This window comes from Dipodomys ordii, unplaced genomic scaffold, assembly GCF_000151885.1.
Source record: "Dipodomys ordii isolate 6190 unplaced genomic scaffold, Dord_2.0 Scaffold39, whole genome shotgun sequence".
Classification (NCBI taxonomy): Eukaryota; Metazoa; Chordata; class Mammalia; order Rodentia; family Heteromyidae; genus Dipodomys; species Dipodomys ordii.
In genome coordinates, this window is record NW_012267255.1 from 715,079 (window position 1) to 734,221 (window position 19,143).

Below are 19,143 nucleotides of genomic sequence, written 5' to 3' on the forward strand. Positions count from 1 at the left end.
AACAGAATAATTACATAGACTTTTATCCCAAGAGAGACCAATAATAAGAGCTGTTATGTTTTTGCAGCTGCTTTCGATGAAAAAATTTGGGAATAAAGAACTCTATTATGTTTTTTTCCCCACTCTTGTTATTTTATTTGTGGCTCTTTCTGAGATTTTATAAGCTATGCATGTTTGACTAACACAATTGTAACCAGAAACAGATTAAAATAGTCCAACTAAGTCTTTCAGAGAAAATTATCTGTAGCTATTCCTTCCAAATTCTAAAGTCTATCACCATTAAGATAATTGTGAAATATTTGCTGTAGCATCTACTTAGTGGTCCCAAATAACAGGCAGACAATATATGAATGGTATTTTAGAATCCCAAAGGCATCTAAGTTTTCAAGAGCTTAAATGTGTGACTGAAGACTTGGCAAGACTGATTACCAGTGTCGGCAAATGCAGCTATGGTGAAAACTCCATTTCCACGCTAACTTCCTGACTGATTTGGCTACCTTTGCAAGTGTGGCTCTGGTCTGAGCTGGCAAAACTTGTCCTGGTTTCTCTTTACACGATGGTTAATGTCTCAGTTGTGTGGTTTGGCTCCCGATGAACTGCATTGAAAGCTTTGGATCAAACTCTTAAGTTTGAGGTTATATGAATTGAATCTGGTGAAAAGGCTATTGATGAGATATTTATTTCTCCTCAAGTTCCAAAGCTTTGTGGGACAGTTCATTACTGGTATTCTGGGTGTACTTTTCTATTCTTGCTTTTACTCACTGCTCTAGAGTTGTTGTTGAAGAGATTTTTTAATTTCTTGTATGTATACTGTCTCTTAGATGGATGCTTTTGTGAAATATTTGATGTCCTGAGTAAATGGTACACAAATCATTTTTTCCCCAAGTCTTAGGGCTGGGCCTTAAGGCCTGGGTGCTGTCCTTGAGCCTCTTTGTGCTCAAGGCTACCACTTGAGCCACTTCTGGCTTTTTCTGAATAGTTTATTGGAGATAAGGGTCTCACAGACTTTCCTGCTTGGGCTGGCTTTGAACTGTGACCATAAGATCTCAGCTTTCTGAGTAGCTAGGATTACAGGTGTTAGCCACCAGTGCTCAGCTTCACAAATCTTATTTTATAAAGCAAAGTGAACATTTTTTTCCAAGATAATTCGGAATCCTGAAAGATATTGTGAAATACTTAGGGAAGGTTAGTATGGTTGCTATGAAATAGTGAAATTTGGGGCTGGGAAGGTGGCTCAGTGGTAGAGTGCTTGCCTTGTATGCATGAGGCCCTGGGTTTGATTTCTCAGCACCACATAAATAGAAAAGGCCAGAAGTGTGCTGTGGCTCAAGTGGTAGAGCACTGGCCTTGAGATGAAGAATGGAGGGACAGCACCCAGGCCCAGAGTTTAGGCTCCACGACTGACAAAAAAAATAGCAAAATTTAAAGTATCTATGGTTTGACTGCCTTAATTAGACTGCTCCAAATAATAAACATGAAGAAATATAAATCAAGACCCTTTGGCTTCCAAATTAGCTCCAGGCAGCTGACATTTTTAACATCACTTAATTTAATAACAACATGTTTACAATTTGGTGTTTTCAGGAGTGTGGTGGTTCTTGATTAGAGACTAAAGAATCACTGGGGATGTTTTTGGTTGTCACCACTGAGGGGGATATAGGATGGATTGGTACCGACAGTGATAGAGGCAACTAGTGGGTAGAGCCTGGGAAATGGCTAAATGTCCTGCAGTATACACGGCAGTCTATTCCCAAAGGAAGAATGCCCTGTTCCCCAAAGTCAATAGCTCCCCATTGAGAGACCGTGGATAAGAGATAACTAATTAGTAACCCTGACTGTTGCTCTTAGGTATTTTATTCCCCCATAGGAGAGGGAGACTTTCTGAAGCAATCATTCTAATTAAGCAGTTTTACTTATTTATGTTTTATTGTAAAGGTGACATACAGAGGGGATAAAGTTACATAGGTCAAGTTCATTTCTTTTTGAAGTGTCACCTCTTCCCTTGTTTTCTTCCAGTTTTTTTCCTCTCATGTCTAGTGTCATTGCTGAAGTAGTTCACCCTTTGTCCCACCATTTCTGTGCTCCTCCTCACCCTCCCCCAAACAGATAAACTTACATATAAGACAAAGTTACAAAAATAAAAAACAGCAACAGAGGGAAAAACAACAACCAAAAAAACCCCAAACCAAAACAAAAAATAAAATGACCAAAAACCTTTTATTTCCATTTCTTGGAGTTCATTTTGATAAATATCATTTTATATGATCAGGTGCATATATCTATTGAGCCTTTGTGATCCTCTCCTAAGAATATTCTCCTTTGGTCTCACTGTGTGAATGTTTAGAATCCTGTATAATTTATCATGTCCATGTGTGATTTTTTTTAAAAATGTTTTTTATTGTAAGAAATAGTAAAAAGAGGGGTTACAGTTACATGAGTAAGGAAATGAGTACATTTCCTATCGAGCATTGTTACCTCCTCTTTTGTTTTTCCTCTACCTTCCCTTCCTTCCCTCCCACCTCCCTAACCCCCTCCCTCCCCTACCAAGTTGTAAAGTTTGTTTTCAACACAGTGTCTTGTACATGTCAGTATTATAGGCCAACCTGTATCCTTGTTTCAGCATGTGTGATTTTTTTTGGCCTTTTATCATCCATCGTGTTTACTTGTAGATTTATAGGCACATTCTAATTACTACAAATGAGGGAAACCATGCAACCTATGTTTCTTTGGGTCTGTCATACTCCACTTTCCTAAACAATTTTAAATATAAATATATATTTCTATGTTTTTCCTCTGAGTTAAATGAAATCTCTTGTAGTCCATGAATAGTAGGGATTTGCAAGGGCAGCCATTACCAACTTGATAACAAGTATAGCTTTCAGGCTGCATGTTACTGGTTGCCTAGACACATGCCCTTTGATCAAATGTCCAGCATTTACTCAGTAGCATCAAATGTCAATTGTGAGGCATTTATAATGAGCCAGAAACTGCAGGACTTTCTTGGATTTTAAATGCTTGGTTGTAACTATATACCTACCTACCTATGATGTATGTGTCTATTTATCTGTGGCACTGTGACATGAATAAGTAAACATTAAAAGTGGTGAGTGGCTGGGTGCTGGTGACTCACACCTGTAATCCTACCTACCTAGGTGGCTGACATCTGAGGATCACAGTTCGAAGTTAGCCCAGGCAGAAAAGTCCCCATGAGACTCTTATCTCCAATATACTACTCAAAAAAAAAAAAAGCTGGAAGTGGCACTGTGGCTCAAGTGGTAGAGTGCTAGTCTTGAGCACTTGAGCTAGTCTTAAGGCTTGGGGACAGTGCCAGGTTTTAAGTTCAAGCCCCAGGACTAGCAAAAAAAAAATAAAAGAGTGGTGAGTGATCTGAAGAGCTACTTCCCCCTCCTTCCTACATTAGCTCGGAGACGAACACACTGGGGCTCTCGAATCTTCTCTCTTTTCTTTATTCCCATTGCCTTTTCAACAAGTTTTTTTTTCCTACCAGTATAGCTCTAGCTTTCTTGAATCTTCTATCTCTATTTTTACAACTTGATAGAAATTAACCTTTTTATACAGCTTAATTTTGAATTTGTCAGCCCTTTGCTCAAAGCCTTTCGATGTCAGCACTGCTAACCTAATAAAACCCTAATTTTAGTTACCCAGTAATCTCTTGGTCTTTTCCTCATTGGTCTGTCAAACATTCCATTTCCTGGAAGAACCAACAAGACCACTCTCATTTTCCTCCTTTTCTGCGCTCTCCTGGCTTAGGTGTTTTCACTTGTCCTGTTTTCATTGCAAGAACTATCCACATGGACTTTTCCTCTTAATATTGCCTGTGAAGAGCTCACCCTTTCTCCAAAAGTCAGGTCAAATGCACCGTCTTCAAGTCTCTTTAGCTGGAGGTTCTTTGCCTCTTCTGACCTCTTCTTGCTCTAAAGTATTTTTTTCTCTCCTATGGTACAAAGTCTTTTTCTCAATAAGGTATGTGTTATTCTTTAAGGAAAATAAAGGTAAGGAAGGAAATAGGGGAAAAAAGGAAGGAAGGAAAAAAAAGAAGAAGAAAAAGGAAGAAAGGAAAAAGAAGAAAGGAACTGCTGGATGAGTAGTAATTTAAAAACAGCTTCTCAAAGTGTAAGATGCATACAAATCACCTGGAATCTTGTGAAAACCAGATTCTGATTCAGTAGGTCTGAGCAGAGGCTGACATTTCTGCATTCCTAAAAAAAATACGGTTTATTTGTCCCGCTGGCCTACGGACCACACCATGACTAACAAATCATGTATAACATTTGGAATGAGGCCTATGAACAAAAGGAGTAGTTATTGCCTAAGCTTGTGGAAGGTTAGCTACAAGCAGCTAGGAGGTTCCATGGTGCTAAACATATCTTCTTATGACTTGAATATTACACTTCCAAGCTGCAGTTTTGACCTGCCACTTCATGACTGGGTGCTATTATGTAAGTCAATGAATACTACTAAGCTCTAGCTCTGTCTTTGACAGATGAGGACAAAGACCCATTCATCAATCTGTACTACCTACCTCTGGCTTGGCCCAGCTGCCTCTTGTAACTTACTATCTATTCACTCACTTTCCCCCAAAACTAGGCAGCTCCTTAGTTGTTAAGAGTGCTTGGTTGGGGAAATCCTGGTACAGCACACTTAGGTGAGCTTCAGACTTCAGACTTCCTTCCTCACCTTTACCATGGGATGTCAAACTTCAGATGGCCTTCTACCTTAAGTCAGTTTTACTCTTGGTCACTTGCTGTGACTACAGTCTGACTGGTGACTTCTGTGACCTAGTTGTGGTCAATCCCTTCTCTCCAGGACCAGTGTGTGCTTGCTCTTTCTTGTATCCTCTGCGCAGACGTTGAGGTATTAGGTGCTCATGCTTCTCCTAGTTTCTGTCCTTCCTCAAACTTCTGCATTGCTTTTAGTTCCCACAGGGTTTAAGAACCTTAATTCATATTTTTGTGTGTTTGCGTGCGTCAGAACCATATTCTATTCAGCTCCAACTCATTTTATTTTCTTGTTTAATCCTCTTACCTGAGGTTCATGTTGCTTATGGCATCACTTATGCTATGGAGCTTCAATGTTTGTGGGCCTAGAAGGGTCAAAAACATTGAAGGCTCTCTTTAATTACAACAATGGCATTACTTTTATTATGGTATAGATAATATTTAAAAATGTTAGATACAGGGCTGGGAAGGTGGCTCAGTGGTAGAGTGCTTGCCTCGCATGCCTGAGGCCCTGGGTTTGATTCCTCAGCACCACATAAGCAAAAAAGAAAAAAACCGGAAGTGGTGCTGTGGCTCAAGTGGTAGAGCGCTAGCCTTGAGCTGAAGAGCTGAGGGACAGCGCCCAGGCCCAGAGTTCAGGCCCCACAACTGGACCCCCCCCCAAAAAAAGTTAGATACATGAGTAAAGCAAATAAGCAGTCAGACTCTGTGTGAGCCTAAGAATAAATGCTTTATCTGGGAGTATCATTATAATTAAGAAATCCACAGGTAGTTTTATTCAAGCATATTTTCCCAGATAAGTTGTCACAGTTCCCCAAATAGTGATCCTTAGGGAGTCTTCCTGGAGAAAGTCAATGTGATGGTTCCTGGTAAAAACATGTCCTTAGAAATAGGTTATGATAATGATATCCTTTGAAGCGATGTCATTATTGAGTAAGTTGTTACTATTATGAGAAATAGAAATCAGGACCCAAAAGGTAAGAAAGAACAGTAGGCAAAGGCATCTTAGGGTAGTTAGGAGAAGGAAGTGGGTCCAGGCTTCTGGTTGTGAACACAATCGGTGGAGCCAACATGTGTTTGTGGTGAAAGGAACGGAAAGCTAAGATTGTGCTTTGGAAAAGCGTTGGATGTCTGAGTCAATTTAGGTTGTCACCACAAAATACCACAAACCAGGTGTCAGAAACTTCTTCATAGTTCATTAAGTCAAAGATTGGGGTGCCAGCAGATTTGGATTCTTATGAGGGTCCTTTTTTTTTTTTTTTTTTTACCATGTAGATAGATGGTAGGAAGAAGACTGAGACAGAAGAGAGATATTTTGGTGTCTTTTTTGGAGGGTGGGTAGTACTGTGGCTTGAACTCAGGGCCTCAAGTTCTTGGTCAGGGTTGGTGCTCTACCACATGAGCCATGCCTCCTCTTCTGACTTTTTGATGGTTAATTGGAGATAAGAGTCTTGAAGATTTGTCTGTTGGGCTGGCTCTGAGCCTTTGATCTTCAGATCTCAGGCTCAGAGTAGCTAAGATTATAGACATGAGTAACTGTCACCCGTCTTTTGGTATCTTTTAAAATAACTTGTTTGGTTTGGTGTGTTTGAGACAAGTCTTTCTGGCCTTGAACTTGGCCTTGAATATAAATTATTCCAGTCTTTACCTCTAGAGTGCTGGGATTGCAGGTGTATACCACCATGCCCAGCATGTATATTTTGTATTTTATTATCTCATCATAACAGTCCCACCCTTTTGAGGTCATACTAACCTATATGGCCCCCAGAGTCTCCATCCTTGGTACATGTTAGGGAATTTCTAAAATAATATATTAAGATTTCAACATATAAATTTAGGGGAATATGACTTGGTCCATCACAAAGGATATCATGGGAAATGCAAACATATCCCCCTCCCATTTTCTATTTGTAAATTTCTCTCTAACTAGTAAAGTATTCCTGAATTAATGTATCATATTTCTTTAATTCTTCAGTGATTGCATCGATTCTTTGAATAACCAGGCCAGGAAAAGTCTCCCAAAATGTGTAGAACTTACTATCTGTTACATGCTTCCAGAAGTCGTTCAGTTGTCTCCTCTTTTGCCCTTGATGGGAGGTGTCTAAGTCTAGCAAATGGACTATTTTCCTCCTATAGTTAATATATTGATGTTTCCTGAGTAAGGTCCAAAAACTGTGACTTCAATATGATGTGCTGAACTTGCCTCTATCTTGACCTCTCTGTCAAGACAGAGAGAATTATGAGCCCAAACAAACTTCTCTTTATAATTTAATGGTTTTAAGTATTTCATGATAGTGATGGGAAGAGGAGACATGCAATGTATTTTCTATGACCAGCAAGAAATTGCTGACAAATATTTAGCTTTACTTTTATACTGTGATAAAAATACATGCAATTTATCATGTAGCCATTTTAAAGCATACAGTTCACAATGTTGTGAAACCATTACTGGTATGTTATTTTATCATATTCACTGAGCAGGAGTCAGCCCCGTTCTCTTAGCCCTTGAAAACCATAAGCTCTGCTGCTTGTGGTTCTGTCTATTCTGTATATATTGTATATGTATAATCACCTTTTAATGTATTTATTAATTGACATTTAGATTATTAATGGACATTTAGATTATTTTCACCTTTTGTCATTGTGAATATTCATGTGCATATTTTCATTTTCAATTCCTATGGAAATACACACAAACACACACACACACACACAAACACATGATTGAATTGCTGGGTCATATAGTAATTCCATGTTTAACTTATTGAGGAACCATAAATTTCTCTCCATAGAAGATGGAAAAGCCAATAGATGTATGAGGGTTCCAATTTCTTCTTTTTTTCCCAACGTTTGTTATTTTCTAGTTATGTGGTTGCATCTATCCTAATGCATGTGAAATGGTATCTTGTATGGTTTTGATTGAATTTTCCTAATGACTAATGATATTGATCATCTTTCACTGTGCTTGTTGGCTATTTTTATGGCTCTTTGGGAAAATGTGCCTCCAAGTACTTTATCCTTTTTAAAAATTGGGTTATATTTTGTTTGTGGTTGATACATTAGAGTTCGTTAAAAATATCCCAAGTAGTGGGCCCTTACTACATAAAAATGATTTACATAAAACTTGTCACATTCTGTAAGTTTTTTTCACTCTCTTGAGGGTACCCTTTTATAAACAAAAGTTTCAATTTTGCTGAAGTTTAATGTTCCTATTGCTTCTTTCTTTGTACTTTTGATATCATATCTAGGAAATTATTGCCAAATTCAAAGTAGTGAATTTCTGCTCCCATATTTTAATGATTAACTAATTAAACTTTTTTTTTGTGCTTAAACTCTGGGCCTGGGCACTGTTCCTTAGTTTTTTCAGTCAAGGCTGACACTACTATTTGAACAACAGCTCCACTTCCAGTTTTTTTTGTGTGGTTAATTGGAGATAAGAGTCTCACAGACTTTTCGGTCAAGAATTTTCTTATCTGAGGCTTGATCCTCAGATCTTATCCTCCTGAGTAGCTTATAGCATAACCTGGCTTCATTTAATTTTTAAATGAAGATTTAGATTCAGTTTAAAGTTTTAACTGTTTTTTTTTCTGGTCATGGGGCCTGAACCCCTGGGCCTGGGTGCTGTCCCTTAGTTCTTCAGCTCAAGGCTAGCACTCTACCACTTGAGCCACAGCACACTTCTGGCTTTTTCTGCTTATGTGGTGTTGAGGAATTGAACCCAGGGCCTCATGCATGCAAGGCAAGTGCTCTACCACTGAGCCACCTTCCCAGCCCTTAACTTTTTTTTTTTTAAATCAAGAAGTTCTCATCTTTATTGGGATCAGGTAAAGGATATGGCACATTACATGGAATGTTTCTGAGCTGGGTTCTGAGCATAGAGCTGCTCATACCCTGAACTTCTTGAGTGATCGGTTGAAAGGAATATTTATTTTATTTTAATTTTTGGTCTTGAGCCTTGAACTCAGAGCCTGGGTGCTGTCCCTGAGCTTTTTTGCTCAAAGCTAGTGCTCTACCACTTTGACCCCAGCTCTACTTCTAGGTTTTTGATGATTTATTGGAGATTAGAGTTTCATGAACTCTCCTGACAGGGCTGGCTTCAAACCATGGTCTTGAGATTTCAACCTCTTGTGTTGCTAAGATTATATATGTGAACCACAGGTCCTGGGCAGTAAATATACTTTATGACAATAAGATATGCTCATAGAGTAAGACTGTGTTTAGTCAGCACAGTAATAAGATAGTGGTTAATTGGAGATAAGAGTCTCACAGACTTTCCTGCCAAGACTGACTTTGAACTGCAGTCCTCAGATCACAGCCTCCTGAGTAACTAGTATAAGCCTCCAGCACTGGCTTATTTTAATTTTTAAAAATATGATTGTATTTTTAAATTGTTGTACTGAGGAGTTACCATTTCACAAGCCAGGTAATGAGTACAGTTCTTTTTGGACATTGTCACTTATTCCTTCATTTTCCCCTAGTTTACCCTCCTTTTCCTGACTACAAGTTGCATAATTTAGATCTTTGATTCAGTTTGGGCTATTTTTTGTTTATAAAGTGCAACTTCATTCTTTTGCATCTAGTTGATCATTCTTTTCTTATTGAATGATCTTGTCAAGCACTTATGTCTGGCTGTACAATTTGTTTAATTGATCTATGTGTATATTCTTATGCTGGCAATACTAGTTTTTTTTTATTCTTGTGGCTTTGTAGCAGTTTTTAAAAAATTATTTAATAAATTTTTTATTGTGAAAATACCATACAAAGAGGTTATAATTACATGAGCAAGGTAATAAGTACATTTCTTATCAAGCATTGTTACCTCCTCCTTTGTTTTCCCCTACCATCCCTGCTCTTCCATCTCCATGACTACCCTCCTCCCCCGCCAAAGCTGTAAAGTTCATTTTTCTTTTTTTATTATTTTTTATTGTGAAAATACTGTATAGAGGGGTTACAATTACATGAGCAAGATAATGAGTACATTTCTTATCAAGCATTGTTACCTCCTCCTTTGTTCCCTTTACCATCCCTTCCCATCTTCCCGCCCCCCCTCATACCAAAGTTGTAAAGTTCGTTTTTTCGACATAAGGACTTGTACATCTCATTGTTGTAATGGGTCTACCTGTATCCCTATTTAAACAACTTTTTTTTCCCTTCCCCTCCCCAAATTATACTAACATCAAATACAGTGAAAACAGGGGTTATCCAGCAGTGTTTAAGTTGGAAGCTGATACTGCCTTTGCATTATTTTTCTTTTACTTAGTAAACTAGCCTTTCTTCACAATGCAATTTTGTTCTTATATTCTATGTGGTGAGATCACATAAACATCCACAGTTGTCTGTGAGGAGTCATAAGGTGGCTGCGGAGAGAGGAAAGAAAGCATTTCTGATATCACTGGCAGAGCTCCATGCCCTAAATTTTTAGATTGAACTCAGATCCAGTCGGAATTTTATGTCTCCATATACAGTACATCACACGTTTTTGTTCATGTATATTTGTGAAGCCATGCTGCTATTTCATGAAGGTAGGTTTCTTGAAGAATGATGGCAGAATCATAGGACATATATTCTTAAAAACGTGATAGAAATTCTAGCTTATTGTCACCGTCTTTATTTTGGGGGGGTTGAAAATATATGCAAAACTGAGAGCTGTGCCAGCAATGATGTCTTAATAGATTTTATGTGGAGAATACAAAGTCGCTGAATGATGAATAAACATTGCCAGCACAATATAGTGGTCAATCCTGTAAGGTAGTGTTTTACTTCATAAATCATTTCTGAAGTCACACATAAACTCATGCTTATGCCCACACTTGGGCCAGAAAACCAGAGCATTTAAGGTCTATAAGGGAAGTTTAAGGCTGTTTAGCATTACTCCAGCCACAAGTTGGCAGGCATGAAGCTCATAGAAAACAAGAACTTGTCCCCCTGTCTGCAGTGGGAAAGCCTGTAAGGACTCTTATGTTCCAGGACTGGTCTGGGCATGGTGGTTCAAAGGTGTAATTCTAGCTACTCAGAAAGCAGTGATCAGGAGGACAGTAGTTTGAAGCTAACTTGAACAAAATATTAGAGAGTGCTCGTTTTAAAAACCAAGCTGAGTATGCTAGTGCAGGAAAGAGAATCACAATCTGAGGCCAGCCTGAGCAAAGATACAAGATCTATCTGAAAAATGACTGGGAGTATTCCTCAAGTCAAATCTGATTACTGGGCAGGGTAAGGGGGAGGGGAGAGGGAGGGAAGGGATGAGGAGAAGTGAGCAGGAGGAAGAGGAAATGGGAGAGAGAGAGAGAGAGAGGGGAGAGAGAGGAGAGAGGGGGGAACAGAGAGAGAGAAGAGAGAGAAGAGAAAGAATTGATATTCTAGACATGGTCAATCGACTTTCTTCCATACCACCTGTTATTTCTGATAATGTTTGCACTTGGCTTGGCATAATGTCAACGTGTATGTCCATCCTCCTCCTGGTTTAGAGGGTTATGGTTGTTTCCTATATTCCCTCTGACTCAGCAAATATGCTAAACACCTAAGTGGCCAACTTCACAATGTTAGTGTGGCCTTATTTCTTGAAATGTTTCTCTTCCCAAACAGAGGTCAATTACAGCTTTTGGAATGACCACTTTTTAATTTATTTCTTTTTAGTTTTTTTTTAAATTTAATTTTATTTTATTTGTGAACATACTGTACAGAGGGGTTACAATTACATGGGCAGGATAATGCGTACATTTCTTACCAAGCATTGCTTTGTTTACCCTTCACATCCCTTCCCAGCCTCCCCCCAATCCCAATCCTTCTCTTTCTCCCCCCTTCCCCCCCCCCCCCCCCCCCCCGCACCGACGTTGTAAAGCTAGTTTTGGACATGACAACTTGTACTTCTCATTGTTGCAACAGGTCCACCTGTATCCTTAAACAACTGGTTTTTCCCCATCTCCTCCACTCTTTTTAGTTTTTAATTGCACACAGTAAAGGTTTTCAGTGTGACTTTCCATACATGTCCTCATTTTACTTCAATAATATTCAACCCATCACCCTCTTTTGTCTTTCTCCTTCCTCCTGTTTGTTTCCCTCCCACAAGAGTTCCCCTTTTATTTTCATGAGTTTTTGTATGTTTTCAGATATAGCTTGCAGATGTGAGAAAAAATACGCAACATTTGGCATTCTGAGTTCAGCTTATTTCACTTAACATGATGATTTCAAGTTCCATTCATTTTTCTGCAAGTGTCCTAATTTCATTTTTCTTTCTGGCCAAATAGTATTCCATTATGCATAAATACTGCAATTTCTTTATTCATTCATAGGTTGTTGGGAAGCTAGGTTAATCCAATAACTTAGGTATGGTCAATAGTGCAGGTGTCTCTATTGTATTCTGACTTTAATTCTTCAAGACATACACCTGGAGTGGTATGGTAAGATCATATGGTAGTTCTATTTTTAATTTATTTTGCCACCTCCATAACATAAAAATGATTTGGTAATGCTAACATAATTTACATTGTACCATAACTACTCGAATTTTTTTAAAACCATATTCTTGTCAGCATTTGTTGTTTGCTTTCTTAATGATAGCCATTCTGACAAGATAATTTGAAATCTAATTTTGTTTTGATTTGAACTTCCAAGATGACTAAGGATGTTTAACATATTATCTTCATGTGTTTATTGTCCATTTGTGCTCCTTCTTGTAATAAGGTAAAGTTCATCTCCTCATATATTGGTAGGATTATTTGATCTTTTGGTGTTTAATGTCTTAAGCTCTTTACATATACTGTATACAAATCCCTTGTCTGATGAATGGTTAGCAAAGATTTCCTTCTGTTCTATAGGCTGTCTCTTGTCACTGGTAATTGTTTCTTTTTATATGTAGAATCTTTTTAATTTGGTTTAATCTCATTTGTTGTTGAATCTTGCTCTCATTTCCTGAGTTATTGGAGTCCTATTCAGAAAACCACTGCCTATCCCTATAAAAATATTACTAGGGAGGTGGAAAAGGAAAAGGAACGAGAGAGGAAAAATAGGGGGTTGGTTAGAGAGAGAACAGAGAAGAATGAATATAATCAAAATATACAATAAATGTATAAGAGAAGGTCATGATGAAATCTCTCACTACGCAATTTAAGGTATAATTTTTCAGAGAAGATTTGGGGGTTACTCCGAGGTGTTCCTGTGCTCAAAGACATATTTCTGGGAATTCACTGGTGGTGAGGAATGAAACAGACTTAATTGTAGTTCTGAAATATACTTAAATTGAAATGCAATGAGAAAAATAGTAAAAAAAAATTCTTCCCATTATATGGGGAGTATACCAAATAAACTATTCACTGAATAAAAGAAGTTGAGGACAGATACTCCTATTTACCAACATTGATTTCTTTTGCTGAAAGTGGTAGGGTTGACTGAAACTAAGATAAACAAGCTCTCTGAAATGCTAAAACATCTCAGAGCTCTAGACCTGCTACTGTATTGTGTTTTATGATGCAACTTATTAATGTGGCCCTATTTCTAAGACAGAAATGACCTCTCTGTTGTCTCTTGCTTAGCTGTGTGAAGTCTAGTTGTTTGTGTATGCTTATCAAGTGGTAAGAGGTGAGTCAATTGAACATGCCCTTTGCTCTCTCAAGCATTGGAGCAGTTTGGCTCAACTTCCCATTCTGATTTCCCTGAAGTATTTGGATTCCATGATAGTGAAGCAGTTTGGAGTTCTCATTAAATAGAAACCTCTTTTGACAGATGTACACAATTTTATTGCCATTGGCCTGTCCATGATCTAGTAGGAGTGCCTTAGAGTAACTTTTTTAGAAATCTGGAACACATCAAAAGATCAAGGAATTCTTAGCCCACCCAATTACTCAAGATGGTGGAAAATTTCAAGACAAGGCAAGTCCACATAGGAAGTTTGTATCTATGTCTGGGCCTGGGATGAGGCTAGTTCTACTGGAAATATAGACAGAACACAATTTTCATGGAATGGATAGGAATGGTTGCCCCAAAGAAGAGATGATAAACACAGGTCTCTGTAGTATTCAATGAAGGTTGCTAGTTGAAGAAATTATATTTTTGCGTCCTACTTAATGGGATTCTACATGTAATTTTATACTAATATAGAGGATGGGTGATAGGGAAAAAAGTAAGATATATATTTCAGTAGTGTCAAAAATCATAACTTTTGTCCTTAGAAAGCAATATTAAAGCATCAGCAATGGTGTTCATCACTTTATTTAATATTCACATTGTGTTCTATTACATGTAGACATCTTTGGGCCTAAGATTATTCTATTTATACTGTAATTTAAAAACTATATTATTATCCTACAGTTCCATGGTAAGAACTGAGTCAATAAGCAACAGACCACTTGGATTGTAAAGATTTAGATAATAGTTAGATTATACCAGAGTTTTATGTTAATTGTTATTTCCTTTATTCTCTAATGTTAATTTAACATTTGCTATATGACATGTTCTGTCCATATTGACTTTTCTACTTTGGTTACTCTGACAGTTAACACATGATAGGGATTCAATGAGATTTAATTTACTGGATGACTATCAGAGGATAATTTATTTGGATATAATAAGTCGAAATTAGTAACAATTGGTAGTAAATTGGGGAAGATAGAACATTTCTCTATATTTATTTTCTAAAATATGCTTTGGCAGTCTTTATTTGACCAGAGATTCCAGAAGCTTGGTTGAACTTATTGGAAGATTTTGAAGCAAGTATATTAAAGATCAACTATGAGACAAAGACACAGTCTTGGTAGGGAATATATATGTTTTATCTAACTTAAGAAAACATTTGGGAAAATAAAAATGCATTTTATTTAGGAAAGAGTTCTTGCCAGGAGAATGAGATGTCATTTGTTCTTGGATAATGTAAATGTCCTGTAATTAGTGTCAGTTGTTACAAAACTCTATGAGTACATGGAAAACCACAGAATTATACCCTTGAAAATGATGAGCTTTATTGCATATGAATTATAATTCATGAAAGTATATTAATGTGAACAGGAATATGTGAGAATAGTGTAATATGATAGTGTTCTAGATAACTGAAGTAACAGCAATCCAAGCAAGGAAGAGCTTATTATAGCTAATATCAATGCAAGTTGTAATAATGCTATTAAAATATATTATCTTACGATGGAATCCAGGGCCTTGTGCATCATATGCAAGCACTCTACCATGGAGCTACATCCCTAGCCCTATTTATATTGGTTGAATGTTAACATTCAAGGTGAACAAATGCCTTTACATACTACAGTCTAATCGATGAGCTACTGTGTACTACAGTAGGTTATAAAACTCTAGAAATTTGCAGTTTTGATATTCCTTATCACAAAATTTTCACCTATTAATCACAGAGGCAAAATAGTTTGTAAAAAGCTAGGTAACTAAAAAAATCTAGGTAATTCAGCTTCAGGTATAATTGATGCATTAGTTAAGCAGACTTACTCATGAAAGAAAAAACCCTAATTTAAATAATTCTGCTAATTTTTTAAGAATAATGATGTTTAAGAAGACCTGAAAAACTCCAAATTTAACTCTTAAGAAAAACCTTGTGAGAAAGAAATATCATTGTATATAGTTTCAAATACCTGAGATGTACACTGAAAATGTATATCATAAGGGGAAATTTAGAGAAAGATTGGCCTCAAAGTCCAGTACTGATACCCTGTCAAAGTGTTAGTGTACTCTTTACTTTGAATTCTCTGAACTTTTAGTACCATTGGTTGGAAACTGACATGGAGACATCTAAAACTCTGATAAATACAGAGGTACTAATAAGCCAGGGATGGTAGCCCATGCATGTAATCCAAGCATCAGGAGGCAGAGGCAAAAAGATATAGAATGTAAGGCCAAGATTGTGCTACAAAGAAATCCTTTGTCTCAAAACAAAAAAACCCCAAATTCTGCCTATTTAATTAATGAATAGCCATATATAAGCCGTTTAGTTAGAAAAAAAGTCTGGAAGCTAACTCAGATTGTAAGAGCGATAAGCATTTTTAGCAATAATAAAAACATTAGGTTTTGAGGCACTCAGGATTCTATAAAATTTTTCCTTTGGTAGTTTAATAGTTGAGATCCTTTTAGAAATTAAAATTGGAATTAAGAAAACATGTGTTTAAATGGTGGATATTTTAACTCTCCAGGAAACATTTTAATGTACTTTTAATGTACTTTAGTAGAGCCAGTTCCTGAAAACTCATGCTAATACAAGTTATCAACTCATTCATTTATTTAACAAATATTTATTGAGCACTTATTATGAGCTAGCCATAGGTCTGGGCCTTTAACAATCTTGCTTGCATGAAGTTTACATTAGTGATGATAACAGACTCTAAATGATAATACAGTAAATGACTAAATTGCCTTATGCCAGCCTGGGTTTCTCAGGGAGTCAAGCTTTGACTCACTGAAGCTAACCTTGACCCCATAGGAAGAATCTGTCTCAAAAAACACAAACAGTAGGGCTGGGAATGTAGCTGAATGGTGGAGTGCTTGCCCTGTATGCATGAAGCCCTGGGTTTGATTCCTCAGTACCACATAAACAGGAAAAGCCAGATATGGTGCTATGGCTCAGGTGGTAGAGTGCTATCCTTGAGCAAAAGAAGCTCAGGGGCCATGCCCAGACCCTGAGTTCAAGCCCCAGGACTGGCAAAGAAAAAAAAAAAAGAAGAAAACCACACGCAAAAAAATCCCCACAAACAATAAAAAGTAAGAAAGAAATGTCAGTTATAAATTATGTTAAAAACACTTATAATTGTGAAATAAAAAAATAGAAATAGACAAAATTGTAACTTTAACCTTTAGGGATAAGTTGCAATGTTAAATAGCTGGTTGATACAGATATTTGGTTATACCTTCAGAATAAGAGTCAATACGCTTCTGCACATAGTAATTAAAAAATATTTATTGAGTGCCTACTGTACTGTAGTTGTATGTCAGGAGGTGAGAAAAAGGATTGTGGATCTTAGTTGCTTAGAGCTTTCTTTTAATGAAGCAGACAGATGTTAAATAAACCCATAGATAAAGATGTAATTACACGTTGTATTAAATGCTGTGAGAGAAACAAATTGGAGGGAAGCATGTTTTATGTAAAGACTGGGGAATGTCAGCTCCTGTGTGACAATGGTGTAGGCTTATGGAGATTATGAGATTATGGGATTGTGGGATTGTGGTGTTGGAGAATGTGGAAGAGGCAAACTAAAGTCTCACAGGGCAGAAAGCACCATAGATATGTGGATAAGAATCAGAAGAATTCAGCTGTGAAGTTGTGCTTCTTTGTGTTGCTGGAATATTTGAGTCATTCAAGCTCAGAACTGCTGTATTTTGCTGGAGAGGTCATTTGAAAATTCTTTTTTGTGAGGTAGCTCAGGACATTGCCTCCTTCACCCAAAAGTCCTCCAGTGGTGGAGAGGGAAAGTTCAGTTTTCATTGTGCTCCAGGGACCTGGCACAGGAGATAAAGGGAGCTGCAAGGCACGCAGTGTGTGTAGAACATGCCTAGTGAGGAGGCAGGTGGGATCTGGGACTCTCTTCTTATGTACTTCAGGCTGAGGACCAAGCTGTGTTGACCCTTCATCTTCTTTTCAGAAAATGGTGATGATAACATATGTGCCACCTCAATAGATGGAGTTTTATTCTAGCAATTGACACAGAGTCTGGCCCATGAGCATTGTTTAAGCCATTTGTCCTTGAGTGAAAAAATGTATTTAGGAAGAGTAATGGAGCATAATTGGCTTTACAGATTTACTCCCAGACTTGGACAGTTCAGTGTCCTTCTTTCAATGAAACAGTCACATTCAGAGACACATGACTTATCTGTCTGTGGCCTGGCTTTTTTTTTTTTGGCTGGCAGTGAGGCCTCATAAAAAAGGAAAAGAATTCTTTTGTTAAATTTCCTTTTCCTTTGCTTTCTCTTAGGAGAACTGAAAAACATTCAAATTCTTGCTCTCTTACGCTCTTATGAAGAATCGAAATGGTTGAGCAGATGTGAAGAGCTTTGGAACATTTTACACATCTGGGCCACACAGTGTATCTTGATTGTCTTTCTACATATTGTTTCTTGGATGGGGCTATGTTACCTCCCGATGGAGGCTCTCCTATGTAGCCAGTAAAATGTAGGCCTTTCTCAGCTCACTTCTTGTAGGGTTTGTTTTGCTAGAACCAAAGAAAACCTTGTTCAGACAGTCCTGGAAGAGGATTGGTTAAAAATGATCTTTAACTTATTAATAGTCTGTTTTGCTTTGAATGAGATGTGTCAGTCCCCAAAAGGCTCATGGCACTGAAGGCCAGGGTTTTGAGGTGGGCTGTTTGGGAAGCCTGTGTCCTAATCAATGGACCAACCCTTTGATGGGTTCATTGTATCATCATACAATTCTATTGGGATGTGGTGAAAAGTATGAAGTGAGGTGTAGTTGGGAAAACAGGACCTGGGGGTGAGCCCTAGAAAGAGGTATCCTGTCACCCCTCCTACTCTGCCATCTATCTGCTATGAGCTGAGCAGCTTTGCTTCACCCCAGGCTCCCTGGCATGAGACTCCATCCTACCCTGGGCCCAGATCAGTGGAGCCAATCAGCATGCACTGATATGTCTGAAACTCTGAACCATAACGAACCTTTCCTCCCTTCAATTGCTTTCTCCAGTCCTCTTAAAGTTTGGGAAGGATATAGAAAAGTGTGGCTCCCTGCACCTGTTCCTGTTTCTGTTTACATAATCCACAATGCCCTGTTTATTGCACTTTGGCATGATTTTGTGTTTTTGTCAGTCAGTACTTATGCAATACTATAATAGGAAGGTGCTTTGTAGCCATTTATTTATGGAGGTCTTGTTTTTTGACAAATAGTTCTAAGAGACATTTCATCACATGGATCTGCTTGCTTTATAATTTCTAGCTGAAGTATCAGAGAATTTGCCAACAACAAAGGGAGGATGCATACAGTATTTTTTATTATGAGGGCATGCTAAAAAATAAGCTCTTTTGGTAGGCATATTGCTATTGGGCAGGAAACGTTGTGGAGGTAATACTAGAGGATTTGGTCGTCTAGATAAGATAATGGCAGAATTCCTAGGGGAATTGTTGGAGGGAGGATAGAAAGAGAGGGTGATGATGCTGAATATTACAGAAGTGCTTTTAATGTATACCTGAAAATGGAACAAATGAAATCCATTGAAAGAAGGTTGAGAAAGAAAATATAGAGGGAGTGATTTGATCAAAGTACATTACGTCCACATACATAAATATCACCATGAAACTCCTTTGTTCAACTATTTATACTAATAAAAATAAAACATGAAGCTGGGTCCTGGTGGCTCACACCTGTAATCCTAGCTACTCAGGAGGCTGAGATCTGAGGATCATGGTTCAAAGCCAGCCTGGGCAGGAAAGTCTGTGAGACTCTTAGCTCTGATTAACC